Here is a 13406-nt window from a genome sequence, read left to right on the forward strand (position 1 = left end):
TATCTGGTTCAGCTCCCCTCCCTATATCATTCTACCAAATTGTCATTGTACTTCTACGGGTCGGCCAGATCTCTTGTGGACCATGTCTGATCCCTTGTATCTGAAAAATTGCTTAACTCTATTAAGTACAATTACTTCATTTTTTCGATTATTTTGATTGGATTTTACTTGTTTTCGTTCACTTCACTAGTGTTGTTTGGCTGTGAATAAACTGTTTTGTTCAAGCGAAGTCCAGGAAGTGAGGAATTTTATTTTAGTAAGCTGCTAACATTTCGAACATTTCGTTATGGCGAGTAAATGGTGAGAGGCACTTATTGGTGAATCCGTTGCTACTTTTGACCCCTTGTATCTCTCACACCATAGTGTTTTTTTCTATTATATATATATATATATATATATATATATATATATATATATATATGTGTGTGTGTGTGTGTGTGTGTGTGTGTGTATATATATATATATATATATATATATATATATGTATTATGATGTGGTTAAGTGAGCAAACTCGATCTGAGGTAATAAAGCAGGAGAGAGGAATTGAGGGTAGGGGAGGAGTCAGTGTGCTCAGATCCAAAGCTTTTGTATAAGGCGCCATAGTCAAATCCAGCTGGATCCAACAACCCACATGTTGAACCAGATGAAAAGAAGACAGTACAGACCTATTGTTATGGTAAATACATAACTCATTTGTATCCATTATGTTCCTAAAGAAATTAGTGTTTACTCTATGGTCTTTTCAAATCGGTCATTTTATGACATTTAATTTTCCGATTACTTTGAAGTTTGGCAGAATGTTTTCCAGATGCATGAGCTCTGAAGTGCACACTAAATACTCTCATATATATATTTTTTTTCATATTTTGAAATGTGTCACAATGCACTAAAGTGATTATAATGTGTTTTAAAGTACATCCGGCAAGAAAAAATGTCTTTATGTATATATTTTGATTTTTCCATGCTTTTAATTTATTGTTATAAGAGGAACAGAATGTATTACATTCTGAATTGTATTATTTAGCATGTTTTCTAAATAAACATATGATACTGTTAAGTTTTCAAATGATTAAATTTGTTTAGTGGCCCCACCTTACTCTTATTATGTTTTATATGGGCAGCATATAATTCAACAAAACTAACAGTTCAAAAGTGGTTTCTCTGAAAACAGTTACTCAAAGCTGCATAAAGATCTGAAGGAATTGCTTTCCCAAAATGCCATCTTTACTCCCAAGACTGTAAAAGCTGCTTTTTTTTCTCTCCAAGATATAGCAGTGCTAGATTGGATTATAATAGATGTTCACGTTTAATAGTATATGCATTCCAAAGGATTTATGGGTTAGTCATCTCTGGTGTGTTCACTCACTAGACAGGAGCATGGCTCCATGGCACAGAGGAGGTAGTCCAGACTGTAACTCAGGCAAATGGAGTTTGATTAGTTGTCCCAGGACTGGAAGAGCCAGGCAGGGAGGAGCAGGGGTGAGGAGACATGGCCCATGTGCCTTCCCAAGGGGGTGGAATGGGGAAGGATGCATGCACTCTGATGCACACAGAGTGGTGAGATTCTCCTAATGAAGAGAGAGAGAGGAAACTACTACTTGTATCTGAAGATGAGGGGCGAGGGTACCTTGGAGGAAACACCTGTTATGGAAGTGAGTGGACACCCTTCTCTGCAGTCTTTTGCATATCCCTTCCTTGGTGTTTTTCTGGGTGTGTGCAGGGGATAGGACAACATATGGAAAATCTCAAACCACTCCTGATGGCTGTCTGAATACTGATGCTTTCTGGTCAATCTTCACAGTTATGCTGAATGAATGGGTTGATTGGCCAGGAGAGAATGATGATTGGCAGATCGTAAGGCCAAAGAAAGAAAGAAAAAAAAACTCACTGTCCTGTATTCCAAAGCTGAGCTATCTTTTAGGAATAGCAGGGGGTGTAGCTTTACTGAGCCTAGCTGACAGGTGTATTCTACTAATCGAAAAGGCTTAAGATATCCTAACAGCCTTAGTTCATTTTCTGACAGTTAAGTTAGAGACTTCCTCATTTCACAGCAGGAAATCTTTAGTAAACTTCAGGCCAGTCCTTTATGGTTATTACTCTTCTGTGCTATACTGGTTGCTTTTTATTATTAAACTGTTTTTAATTCCAATGCTTGTGTGTATATATATATATATATATATATATATATATATATATATATATATATATATTTCTTTTTTTTATATAAATTACTACAGCCTTTATCTCTGGTGATTTTTTTCCCTGTGGACTTGAATATAATTAAGATATTTATTTTAAAGGTATTAAGGATTGTGTAGCATGGCCTACAGATGCAATGTTTCAGCATTTTTTTCTACCTACAAAATCCTATTGGTTTTAAGTTTCTTTTTAAACATGTAGTTTTGTTCATGTTAATATTGTCACTTAAATGATTTTTTTGAATTTTAAGATATTTTCATTTAGATCTATAATTTAGTAGAGTGATTTTTAAGCACACTCATTTTCTGTGATGACGTTTTTATGAAGTGTTTTTTCTCTCACATTGATGAATCAACATAATCATTTCCTGACTAAGCTATATGGAGCTGTTAGTGAAAGATAATAGTTCCAAGTGTGCCATTATTTGTTTTTCACTTTATTGGTAAGCTAGAACTGCAAAAGTTAAAAGCAAAACAGACCTAGTTAGAAAACACTAGAAAAGTTTCAGGAAAATTCTACAAATAAGGCTGTGCAGAATGTGTCCTGGGTCACACTTTGACCAGTCACTAGAGCAGGCTGTTATTGCATGAAGCCCAAGTCTTTTCTGGTGGTTATTAGACCAGAGGTCCCATGCTTGGATCATCTCTTGATCAGCCTTCCTTTCAGGACTGGCTACCACACCTGCTGCTTGGACAGCTTCCTTGTAATTCATTGTAGAATTTTCCAGAAGGTTCAACAAAGCAGTGTACTGGGAAAGCCGAGGTCTCTTTCTCTTCTTGTGCTCCTGTTCCCGCTCTTTAACAGCTGGCTTACCCTAGCTACTTTGTTCCTCACTGCAATCTTCCTTTTTTTGGCTTTTCCTTCAACAAGTGCACTTGTCACGCACATATGACTTATATTATATCACTTCTAGTTTAATTTTGTTTATAATTTCATCTGTAATATCTATGCAGCTGCTTAACCAAGTTTTTCCTTATGCCTTATTGCTTACCACCCTTGTTACAGTGGATTTCTCTTTATAGCTGAAGTATATGCTGATATGGCTTTATCTAACCTCTCCTTATGTGACAACTTAATGCCAACCTATTTATAGTGAATATACTTTTCTCTTTTAATATTTCTTCTGGGAGTATTGCTGCAATTGCTGATACAAATTTGTTTTCGGATTACCTCCTTTTGTTACTGAATTGCCACCCTATTTACAATGGATGTATTTTATCTTCATCTGATGTTTACTCTTATACTGCAGTGCTGTAACTATTGATATTAATTACCTTTATGCATTTTATATATATATATATATATATATATATATATATATATATATGTGTGTGTGTGTGTGTGTATATCTAATCTATGTGTGTATGTATGTGTGTGTGTGTATATATACACACACACAGACACACTACTTTCACGTCTATGTTAAATCTGTAACCACTATACTTCAAATATTGTTAGTACCCACAAATTTGTAAAATTTTCTCCCATTAAATATGCCTTGTGGAGCTTTTCTCCCTGGGCCTCTGCTAAAAAGGAGTTTAGCATGATGTAATCAAAATTTCCTGGTAACCATATACAGATAAATAAATAGATAGCAAATGAGGCCTTTGTCTCCCAGTTACTGCCAGGTTCTAAACATCGCTTCTGGGCTGTCCCTGCAGCTCCCATAACTTTGGTCACACCTTCACTACCAGAGTATCACCCTTCATTATACAGCTCTGCTGTTGGGACACCAATATCTTGGATAGCTTCATGTTTATAAACCTAGGTGTTTCATAAATAAATATGCATATAAATTAATAAAAAGTAATAACATGATAAAACAACAATTATAAAAGTAATGAAACATGACACAAAACCAAATAACAGAGTTTATGTCAAGGCTAACCAGCAAGAGATTAATTCTTATTTGGCAACTCAAATAAGTCTTGAGTGACCACTTAAAGCTAGCTACTGAGCACTGGGGACTTCCTCAGCCAGCAAGTTGTAAAGGTGTAGTTCCTGATATGTGAAGGAATGATTACATGAAGTTTATAACTGAACCCCTGGAATCACAGACACACGCTGACCAACCATAGGGCACAGGATGGCTGATACTAGGCAAGCAACCCATGAAGGTAGAGGGGGTACCCAAGATTTATAAGGCTAATAAACTTGTAATGCAACCTTTTTAAATCATACAACAGTTAGCAACATGCCTTTCACAGTAGCTAGGCTACTGAGTTCTGCACCAGTGACAAGCATTCACATATCCATTACATTTTTCTTATGTTGTCTCCTCCGATTTCTTGGGCATTGCAGCCTAGGCAGTGGAGGTATAAGCATTATTTTTCATTCCAGAAGACTTTTTGGGTTCCAGACATGGTTGCTGTCAGTGTACTGGACACCATATCTAGTCAGCCTGTGGTGTATTGCCCATTTCTCATCAGTCTGTGTTTTTAACTTCCAGACTCATCTGGTTAAAAGTTTTTAGGACTGATGAGTCACAGTCAATATTAAGTTACCCAGCACGTAGTCTTAATTCTTGAAACAAATTTTCAAAAACCTGACCTGAAGAGATATATACTCTCTTAATAAAATCCATTTATGACTACAAAGATGCCTCTTTCACATTGGCTATATATAAGATATTGCTGTAGAGATTCTCCTGATTAGGATCTCACCATTTCCTTGATACTGTTAAAGCTAGTCTTTTGAATGCTGATCTTGACAAGGACGTTTTATTTTTTATGACTACAGATATAGGTTCATAGGTAGGTACTAGGCTATCTGCCCGATGGCATTAATAAGCTTAGCCAGAGTGTCAGCTTTCGCCGACCCATTGATTAATTAACTGAGCCTCTGACAAGCAGAACCAATGAAGTGATCCCAGGGGTGTATTTTCTGTTACCCATCCACTCGTCAAGGCTTCTCTTGAAGAGTGTTAGTGAGGGGCTCTGCCTAATGTAGTTAGGAATTTTGTTCCAAAGCATGGGGAGTCTCTGTGACAAGAATCTATCCCTCCAGCATGTTCTATTTATTGTTGTAGCAAGGTTTAGCTCACTAGATCGCATGGCTCGCAGTGACTTGGATTTCTTTAGGTGGAGCATGTCCATCAATTCTGAGTTCGACATGGCTTTGTAAGTCAGGCAGAGATCACCTCTGAGTAAGTGATATGCCACTGAGTACAGCCGGAGTTTTTTCAGTCGGGCTGCATAGGGCATATGTTTGAGGCCAGTAATCCTCTTGGTGAGGTGCTTTTGTGGTCTTTCCAGCTGTTGGAAGTGTCTTGTGAGGTACATCTCAAATGGGGCATTGTACTCTGTGATGGGTCTGATGAGTGACGAGTAGAGGGGCACTATAACTTCTTTATTTCTAGATGCGAACCCCTTAGTAATTAGATGGGCCACATAGAAGGATTTCCTAACTACTTTGGCAATATGATTGTCAAAAGAGAGATTACTATCTACCTGGGTCCCCAGATCTCTTATTACCTTTTCTGTATTAAGGGGGCTGCCGCCCATGTGGTAATTCGTGGGTGTTTTGTTTTTCCCAAATGGGATGACTGCGCATTTTTTGGCATTTAGCTTGAGGCCATGACTTTGACACCAGGTGCCTGTTTCAGTAAGGCCTTTTTGAAGGATGTTTGTGTCAGCCGGAGAGTCAGTTATGGCTCCCAGTTTGCAGTCATCAGCGAACTTGATTAGCCATAGTCCTCCTGTGTTTGACTGTACTTCTGAGAAATATATGCCGAACGGTAGGGGTCCCAGAACCGAGCCTTGCGGGACACCACTTGTGACTGGTTTAGAGTCGGACCTGGAGCCTGCTGTTCTTACCGTGTGAGTTCTGTCTGTAAGCCAGTTGGCAACCCATCTTGTGACGTAGGGGATTATGTTCAGGCTGGTGAGTTTTTCTATAATACCCGAGTGAGTAATGGTGTCGAATGCCTTGGCGAGATCAAGGTAGGCTATGTGAACCACCTTTCCCTCATCTATGGCCTTGGTGACGGTCTCGAAGAAGTCCAACCAGGTTTAGTAGGCATGATCTGCCCTTAACAAAGCCAAACTGGGTCGGGTCAAGTGTTTGGAGGTTCCCAATGTCTTTGTTAATGAGTTCCATGATGATAGCCTTGCAGACCAGGCTAGTCAGGCTTATGGGGCGATAGTTACCAGGGTCAGTTGTGGCCCCTCCTTTGTGGAGTGGAATAACCGTTGCTGTGCACAATTCTATGGGCACATAGCCTGTGGAGAGGCTGAGGCTGAACAGCGTGTTTAGGTGGGGGGTTAGTTTGTTTTGTAGTTCGTGCAAGATGCAGCTTGGGACACCATCTGGCCCCATTGATACTGTGTTTTTGGCTTTTGAAAGGTCTATTTTCACCTGTGCTTTTGTGATTTCCGGGACACTACACTTTTCCGGTATTGTTGTGGGCCCTTTTGAAGGTGAGAGGGAGGTGAAGTTTGAACTGAATCTATCTGCCAGGATGTTGGCAATATCAGTAGGTTCAGTATGTTTTGTGCTATTTTGCACTAGCTCAGAGCATATCTGTGAGTTGCCACCTAGATTCTTGACATAGCTAAAGAAGGCTTTGTGGTTATCTTTCGAATCCTTGGCTATTTTTCTTTCAAAGTTAGCCTTGGATAATTTTATGAGGGACCTTAGTTTCTTACTGATATTGATCAGGGATGTCTTTCCTTCTTGGGATTTGCTTTTCTTCTGAACTAGTTTCCTCCTCCTGTTGTATAACCTGTTTATGGCAGGGGTCCACCAGACTGGTTTCCTTCACTTAGGGGAGTGAGTCTTGGTTTTGCTAGGGATGGCACGATCCATGCATCCTTGTAGGTGCCCATAGAGTGCAATTGTAAAGGATTCTGCATCTTGGGCAGTGTTATCCTTTAGCGTGGTGGCTGTGAAACTTACCACCTCTGCCTTAAGTAAGGTGAAGTTTGCTTTAGAAAAGTTTTTCACTGTGGTTTCCTTGGTTTGGGGGTGGTTGTAGGGTGTGGACATCCAGGGTGATCAGTTTATGGCCTGATCTAACCAGTGACGGGTTGACCTCTGGTATGGAACACCTGTCGCCCATGTTGGTGATGACCAGGTCCAATATGTTGTGGCCTCTGGTAGGGGAGTTTACCAGCTGATCCAGGGCATTTGATTTGATAAATTCCAGGAAAGGCTGAGCTTGGGAGTTTGTACTCTAGTAGTTTTCCCAGTTAATGGTAGGGTAATTGAATTTGTGATACGTTAATTCATTCTTGCATGGTTTATCGTTGGACTGCTCTGCTTCTTTCGCTTATTTAGTGTGTAATTGAAATTGCCCAATATCAGGGTGTTCAGTAGGACCTTCATGTTTTCCAGTGTCTCCAGAAAGGCGGAGTGGTGGTCCTGGGTCATGGAGGGTGATCTGTAGCAGGCCACAATTTGCATTGCAGATTTGCTTGATGTTAGTTGCACATGGATGATCTCAGAGGTATCATGCTGCGCCACTAACCTGGAGGTGTAGGTATCCTTGATGAGTATGGATACACCCCCGCCTTTTGTGTCTTGGTCCGTGTTCTGTGGCCGAAATGTGTGGTATGAGTTGTAGCCCCGTAGTGCTGGAGTGCTCTCTGGAGACTTGAACCAGGTTTCAGTTACTGCACAGATGTCGACGTTCCCCATACTTAGGAGTGCTTCGAGCGCATGCATTTTTAGATTTAAACTCCTGGCGTTGAGTAGCATAACCCTCATTTTTTTACTTGTGCTGTTTACGGTGGTGGGTTTGAATTTTGTGCCTTGCCTAAAAAAGGCACTATGGGGGCAGCAAGAGCCTTGGCCAGTATTCGAAAGCCAAGGGGTGACAGGTGCAAGCCGTCTCTTGCGAAGCAACGCGGATTGTCGAGCATGTCATCCCAGGCTGACAGACACTGGATCCCCTTTGAATGACACCAGAAGCTTAGCCAATTGTTGAAATTTATCATTTTTTCTTTATACTGAGGTATCATTCTTGGTGAGGGCAGGATGCTACTCAGGGTCAGGGTCATACCCGCCTGGGCTACATGATCAGAGAACTCTTCCATGTCTCTTTTCATGTAGTCCAGGGAGGTACGTCTCAGGTCATTCACACCAACATGAACAATGACAGAGTCATATTTGTACTTGTTCTGGAGTGACCTGAGTGCTTGTGTTATGTGGCAGATTCTGGCTCCCGATAAGCAGCTAACAGTAACCTTCTCCTTGTCCAGCCTAGTGAGTGAAGTGTCAGTGTGCCTGAAATAACCTTCTACTTGTCCAGCCTAGTGAGTGGAGCGTCAGTGTGCCTGACTATTGAGTCACCTTTTACTAGTGTGTTAGGCATGTTATTTCGCCTTAAGGGCTGTGATTGTGCGACACATTGATTTTGTGTTTTATGTGTTGTCTGGTTTGTGACAGGAGGTGCAGGTTTTGTGGGTGTCTGGTTTGGAGCTCTCTGATGCTTTTGCAAGTTTTTATTTAGAGCCTCCGAGTATGATTTTGTGTATTTATCTGTATTTTTGCTAGTGCTGGTTTAGTAGGTCTGTGTGAAGCTGGAGGTGTGGTGCAAGTGTTAACCTTCTCCTCATGATGGTCTGTTCCAGTCTTGGGTGGAGAGACCTTAGCCTCCAGTTTGGCTGTATAATTGCATCTCTCACATATGTTAGTGTTTTGTGGTAGGAGGAGAGGGCTGTCTGTGTACATGAGGCAGTTGTAACATTGCCTCATGATACCCAGATTCTCCAGCTGGACTGGAGAGATTCTTGAGACTGAAAGAGATAGGGGAGACTATGAACAGATGAACATTATTTTTGGTTTCATCCATCCAGGTTTACAGGTCACATAGATTCACATCTGCCTGCTCCAGTGACCCTGTGAATAGCCACCACTGTCCACAGGCTTTACTAGGCAAGTTGGGAATGTAAGTTGATTGCCAGGCCTTTCTTCTATATTACACACATACACACACACACACACACACTGCACACCTAGAGACAAATTATATTCGCCAATCTGCCTGCTACAAGTCTTTTGAAAGTGGAAGAAAAATTAAATACGTATAGGAAACCCACATAAACACAAGGAGGACATGCAGACTCCACAAAGAAGGCACCCCACTTGAGAATGAAAATGGAGGCATCAATGCTACTTGCTGTACCACTGTGCCACCCATGTGAAAACAAAACCTAATTATTTGATTAGTTATGCATCTACAGACAAAGCAATATAATAAAACCCAAATAAATTAAATTGGACATTTCATAACAAGAATCAGTGGACTAATAAGCAAGTGGTAGAAGACACTAAGAAAGCAAAAGTCATGGATTCTCCATAAACAGACATAAAACTGTCTCTTGATCCTTTGCCCCTCTCATCTCATGATTTGGTGCCAATAGGAGGGAACATTTTTTTATTTTGCACTGAATATGTTCAAATGATGCAACATTAGTGGGTAAGGAGGATTATGTCCAGGGGTTACAGCAAGGAATTTATGGGGAATCCTGTCTTAGGCAGAATTTTGGATTCTTCCTTAGAAGAGTCTCATAGCCCCAAGTTAGTTGGGACATTCGTAAAGGAAAGCCATAGAACCATTGATCTGATATTGTTAATCCTCATTCATTCCTTATGCATGAGCTCGGAACCGAGTCGGCCATTTTCCAAGCTCGCGTCAGCTTCAAACTCTCGAGCTAAACTCTTACCCACAATCCCCCTCTCCCTGTTACCTCAGATTTCTTTTGCCGCATTGCCATCCAGTCGTGTCAAGCTACTTCTCTTGAGCTAAGTACAGTTAATTGTTGTTTAATTGCTTTACAAATTACTTTTCTGTCAGAAAAGTTCATATTTTATTGTCTCTTAGGCAGAAATCCAATCTCACCCCATCTCAGTTGACAGAATTCATAGGGGTTATCTTGGACACAAAAAACTGCAGGGCTGCTATTCCAGAGCACAGAATTCTAAGGATAAAGCAACAACTAATTCCAATCCTTTCAAAGGAAAAATCCACGGCTCACTCGGTTCTACAACTGTTGGGTTCCATGGCAGCCTCCATCACCATTGTTCCCCTGGCCAGGTTTCACATGAGGCTTCTACAATGGCTTCTGCTCACCCAATGGTATCCTTTTCAGCATCCTCTTTTAGCTATGATTCGTGTAACCCACAGGTGCAAACAGGATTTAAATTGCTGGATGACACACAATCTCTTACAATGGTCTCATCCCTTCTCCCCCCAGCAACCCAAGGCCACAGTGACCATGGACACCTCCCTGGTGGTGTGGGGGGGCTATGTCAGGGACAGACAGTCCAAGGCACTTGGTCCCAACTGGAGGCCCATCTGCATATAAATGTTCTAGAGCTGAGGGCGGTGCTTCTGGCGTTGCAAGCATTCCATCCCCTGCTGCCATCTTAGACAATTGCGATTCAATCAGACAACATGGCGGTGGTCTGGTACATCAACAAGCAAGGTGGAACCAAATCTTACCCCCTTTGTCAAGAGGCCATGAGGATATGGCAATGGGCGATGGCTACCAACCGTTTTCATCTAGCAACGCACATTCCCTGGAGTTCCAACGTGATAGCAGACAGACTCAGCAGGTGCATTCTTCAACCTCACGAGTGGTCCCTCAATCCCTTGATAGCGGCGGAGATCTTCCACCGCTGCAGCCGTCCTTGCTGCAACCTCTTTGCATCCCCGACCAACTACAAATGCAGCAACTACTTCACCCTGATTCCCCCTCCGGGACAGTCACCCAGGGACGCTCTAGTCTACGATTGGCCCTCTGGTCTTCTTTACGCATTTCCACCCTTTCCCCTCATTCCCCAATTTCTGAAGAAAGCCCGTCGGTTGAAGAGCAAGGTGATCCTCATAGCACAGATTTGGCTCCCCTTCCTTTGGCCTCATCTACTAGATCGACCATGGATTCTCCATCCAACCCTGGAGTTGTTCTCACATCCACAGAACCTGATTCATCCCAACTTGAACAGCCTGAACCTCACGGCTTGGCTACTCCAATTCCCTTGATTTCCAGGCAGAATGATCTTTCTTTAACAGTACGTGATATTCTCATTGCTTCTCATAAGTCTTCCACTAGAATTACTTATCTGAGCAAGTGGAAAAGATTTACCAGTTGGCTGAAAGATAAACAAGTAGACCCCTTTTCAGCACCAGTGTCAATAATACTAGACTATATGGCCGACCTGTTTCATTCGGGTTTATCGGCCTCTACCATTAGAGTTCATCTGGCTGCAATTTCTAATTTTCATGAGGGTGTCCAAGATTCCTCTCTTATGTCCCATAAATTGTGCAAGACCTTCATAAAAGGTGTGACTCATCTGTAGCCACCTTTTAGAGAACCTATTCAACCATGGGATTCATCGTTAGTTCTACAAGCTTTGACAGTGTCACCTTTCGAACCAGCCTCTTCTTGCGACCTCACGTATTTGTCATGGAAAACGTTGTTTTTGGTCGCTATTACTTCTGCCAGACGTATTTCTGAACTTCAAGCTTTATGTTTCAAGAGTCCATACTTGATTTTTCATAGAGAGAGAGTGTCTCTGAGAATTAATCCATCATTTCTGCCTAAAGTGATCTCTGAAATGTTCATTAATCAAGCCATTGAATTGCCAGTTTTCTTTCCCAATCATTCAAATAGAGAAGAGTATTGCCTACAAACCCTAGATATACACAGGCAAATCCATTTTTACTTGAACAGGACTAAACTCTTTTGCAAATCTGACCAGTTATTTTTTGCCTTTTCTGGACCTAGATTAGGATCTGCTGTTGCTAAGGTCACATTAGCTAGATGGCTGAAGGACTGCATGACCTTTATTTATACACAGCGTAATATCTCGTTGCCTACTACTATGAAAGCTCATTCAACAAGGTCGGTGGCAACTTATGCTGCCTTCCATGCCAGAGCTTCTACATGACATCTGTGCAGCTGCAACTTGGGCTACGCCTCATACCTTCATCAATCATTACAAATTGGATTTGGCCTTCAGGGGAAGAGCATCTTTCTGTTCTATGGTGCTCAGGAATATCCTTCCATGAGAGCCTCTCAGGAATAGAGGTAGCTGGGGACTCTGTCCCATGTGTAAGGAATGAACGAGGATTAACTATCAGATAAAGAAGTTATGTCTTACCATAATGTTCCATCTGTATTGTTGATCCTCGTTCAGTCATTACGACCCTCCCTCCTTCCCCCTCCTGTGGTTTCTAGTGGATTTCACCATCCGGTTCTCTTAGGTTATTTGACCAGAGGTAGCCTCTACCTTTTTGATTTGCAAACTCAGTCTGAGGTAACAGGGAGAGGGGGATTGTGGGTAAGAGTTTAGCTTGAGAGTTTGAAGCTGACGCGAGCTTGGAAAATGGCTGGCTCTGTTCCGAGCTCGGAACCGATACCCATGCGTAATGACTGAACGTGGATCAACAATACAGGTGGAATGTTATGGTAAGACATAGCTTCTTTTTTATCTCCCAAATGGAGGAAAGCTTTTATCCTCTACGGTCTTTCTGCTTCATAAATGAGGATGCATGGTATCCAAATCTGACCTGAATAGGCAAAAACATTTGTAATGGATAAGGAATTCATATAGTGGTGCTTCAATCTTTTAACATCTCCTGTTTCAGGATGCTGCCTTGCTGGTGACAGGATGCTTACCTCTGTGTGCCTGTTTTCCTGTGGCTACAGGAAATTTTTCTCAAGGTTTAATTACCCTGAGTATGCTTTGTTGGTGCCTCTGGGTATACAGGATTTTTATCTGTGTGCCTTGTCTCAGTGGCCAGAGGATTTTTTTTTTTTCTCAAAAACTTTTTTATTAATTATATGAATAGCAAGACAATTAAAAGATTATACATAACAAGAAGGCATAAATGAACATATAACAATTCATCTAGTGATAACAACCTTCATGAGATTTTGATAAGTTATTTAGAAATAAAACATACACCATATGTACACTATATACAAGTTAGGCAACCTGAGAGAAAAAAAAAAAATATTTAACATTAACTATTTAATATGTTTAGAACCTTTTCTAACACAACCTTTCTAATAGCTTTTTTTTTTTTTGACTTCCACCTAAGTATCTTTGAGCATCAATAAATTTAAAAGCCATTTTCTGGAAAGTAACCCATTTTAATTTAGAACGATCAATCCAATTTTGTATTATATAAAGTTTTAGTAATGAGCAAATAAAAATGATAACATGAATATTAACTTTTGAAAGATGAATCAATGGAA

This window comes from Protopterus annectens, chromosome 1.part1, assembly GCF_019279795.1.
Source record: "Protopterus annectens isolate FY-2018-M chromosome 1.part1, PAN1.0, whole genome shotgun sequence".
Classification (NCBI taxonomy): Eukaryota; Metazoa; Chordata; order Ceratodontiformes; family Protopteridae; genus Protopterus; species Protopterus annectens.